Genomic DNA, 3,443 nt, shown 5'->3' on the forward strand with positions numbered 1-3,443 from the left:
GTCGTTTCCATAGAAACGTTACTCGATCTAGAAGGAAATGTCTTAGAACACATAGTACTCGTATTTCATAGCGACGCAATTTCCGTGTGAATTCGTCAATGTTTGTGAGTGAGGGATGCAGTAAAGAACGAATAGTGGATTGGAAATGAGACTGTCGTATCCCAAAAGGAAATCCTGTCGTTTCCATAGAAACGTTACTCGATTTAGAAGGAAATAACTTAGAACACATAGTACTCGCATTTCATAGCGACGCAACTTCCGTGTGAATTCGTCAATGTTTCGGAATGAGGGATGCAGTAAAATTGATTAGTGGATCGGAAATGTGATTGTCGTATCCCAAAAGAAAATCCTGTCGTTTCCATAGAAACGTTACTCGATTTAGAAGGAAATGTCTTAGAACACATAGTACTCGCATTTCATAGAGACGGAATTTCCGTGTGAATTCGTCAATGTTTGGGAGTGAGGTATGCAGTAAAGAACGATTAGTGGATCGGAAATGTGATTGTCGTATCCCAAAAGAAAATCCTGTCGTTTCCATAGAAACGTTACTCGATTTAGAAGGAAATGTCTTAGACCACATAGTACTCGTATTTCATAGCGACGCGATTTCCGTGTGAATTCATCAATGTGTGGGAGTGAGGGATGCAGTAAAGAAGGATTAGTGGATCGGAAATGAGATTGTCGTATCCCAAAAGAAAATCCTGTCGTTTCCATAGAAACGTTACTCGATTTAGAAGGAAATGTCTTAGAACACATAGTACTCGTATTTCATAGCGACGGAATTTCCGTGTGAATTCGTCAATGGTTGGGAGTGAGGGATGCAGTAAAGAAAGATTAGTGGATCGAAAATGAGATTGTCGTACCCCAAAAGAAAATCGTGTCGTTTCCATAGAAACGTTACTCGATTTAGAAGGAAATGCCTTAGAACACATAGTACTCGTATTTCATAGTGACGGAATTTCCGTATGAATTCGTCAATGTGTGGGAGTGAGTGATGCAGTAAAGAAGGATTAGTGGATCGGAAATGAGATTGTCGTATCCCAAAAGAAAATCTTGTGGTTTCCATAGAAAAGTTACTCGATTTACAAGGAAATGTTTTAGAACACATAGAACTCGTATTTCATAGCGATGCAATTTCCGTGTGAATTCGTCAATGTGTGGGAGTGAGGGATGCAGTAAAGAAGGATTAGAGGATCGGAAATGAGATTGTCGTATCCCAAAAGAAAATCCTGTTGTTTCCATAGAAACGTTACTCGATTTACAAGGAAATGTCTTAGAACACATAGTATTTCATAGCGACGCAATTTCCGTGTGAATTGGTCAATGAGTGGGGGTGAGGGATGCAGTAAAGAAGGATTGGTGGATCGGAAATATGATTGTCGAATCCCAAAAGAAAATCCTGTAGCTTCCATAGAAACGGTACTCGATTTAGAAGGAGAAGTCATAGAACCCATAGTATTTCATAGCGACGCAATTTCCGTGTGAATTCGTCAATGTATGGGAGTAAGGGATGCAGTAATGAAGGATTAGTGGATCGGAAATGTGATTGTCGTATCCCAAAAGAAAATCCTGTGGTTTCCATAGAAACGTTACTCGATTTAGAAGGAAATGTCTTAGAACACATAGTATTTCATAGCGACGCAATTTCCGTGTGAATTCGTCAATGTGTGGGAGTGAGGGATGCAGTAAAGAAGGATTAGAGGATCGGAAATGAGATTGTCGTATCCCAAAAGAAAATCCTGTCGTTTCCATAGAAACGTTACTCGATTTAGAAGGAAATGTCTTAGTACACATAGCATTTCATAGCGACGCAATTTCCGTGTGAATTGGTCAATGAGTGGGAGTGAGGGATGCAGTAAAGAAGGATTAGTGGATCGGAAATAAGATTGTCGTATCCCAAAAGAAAATCCTGTCGTTTCCATAGAAACGGTACTCGATTTAGAAGGAGAAGTCATAGAACCCAAAGTATATCATAGCGACGCAATTTCCGTGTGAATTCGTCAATGAGTGGGAGTGAGGGATGCAGTAAAGAAGGATTAGTGGATCGGAAATGAGATTGTCGTATCCCAAAAGAAAATCCTGTCGTTTCCATAGAAACGTTACTCGATTTTGAAGGAAATGTCTTAGAACACATAGTACTCGTATTTCATAGCGACGGAATTTCCGTGTGAATTCGTCAATGTGTGGGAGTGAGGGATGCAGTAAAGAAGGATTTGTGGATCGGAAATGAGATTGTCGTATCCCAAAAGAAAATCCTGTCGTTTCCATAGAAACGTTACTCGATTTAGAAGGAAATGTCTTAGAACACATAGTACTCGTATTGCATAGCGACGGAATTTCCGTGTGAATTCGTCAATGGTTGGGAGTGAGGGATGCAGTAAAGAAAGATTAGTGGATCGGAAATGTGATTGTCGTATCCCAAAAGAAAATCCTGTCGTTTCCATAGAAACGTTACTCGATTTAGAAGGAAATGTCTTAGAACACATAGTACTCGTATTTCATAGTGACGGAATTTCCGTGTGAATTCGTCAATGTGTGGGAGTGAGGGATGCAGTAGAGAAGGATTAGTGAATCGGAAATGAGATTGTCGTATCCCAAAAGAAAATCCTGTCGTTTCCATAGAAACGTTACTCGATTTAGAAGGAAATGTCTTAGAACACATAGTACTCGTATTTCATAGCTACGCAATTTCCGTGTGAATTCGTCAATGTTTGGGAGTGTGGGATGCAGTAAAGAAGGATTAGTGGATCGGAAATGAGATTGTCGTATCCCAAAAGAAAATCCTGTCGTTTCCATAGAAACGTTACACGATTTAAAAGGAAATGTCTTAGAACACATAGTACTCGTATTTCATAGTGACTGAATTTCCGTGTGAATTCGTCAATGTGTGGTAGTGAGGGACGCAGTAAAGAAGGATTAGTGGATCGGAAATGTGATTGTCGTATCCCAAAAGAAAATCCTGTCGTTTCCATAGAAACGTTACTCGATTTAGAAGGAAATGTCTTAGAACACATAGTACTCGTATTTCATAGCGACGCAATTTCCGTGTGAATCCATTAATGTGTGGGAGTGAGGGATGCAGTAAAGAAAGATTAGTGGATCGGAAATGTGATTTTCGTATCCCAAAAGAAAATCCTGTTGTTTCCATAGAAACGTTACTCGATTTAGAAGGAAATGTCTTGGAACACATAGTACTCGTATTTCATAGTGACGGAATTTCCGTGTGAATTCGTCAATGTGTGGGAGTGAGGGATGCAGTAAAGAAGCATTAGAGGATCGGAATTGAGATTGTCGTATCCTAAAAGAAAATCCTGTCGTTTCCATAGAAACGTTACTCGGTTTAGAGGGAAATGTCTTAGAACACATAGTACTCGTATTTCATAGCGACGCAATTTCCGTGTGAATTCGTCAATGTTTGGGAGTGAGTAAAGCAGAAAAGAACG

Source organism: Schistocerca piceifrons, chromosome 7, assembly GCF_021461385.2.
Source record: "Schistocerca piceifrons isolate TAMUIC-IGC-003096 chromosome 7, iqSchPice1.1, whole genome shotgun sequence".
In the NCBI taxonomy this organism is placed as follows: Eukaryota; Metazoa; Arthropoda; class Insecta; order Orthoptera; family Acrididae; genus Schistocerca; species Schistocerca piceifrons.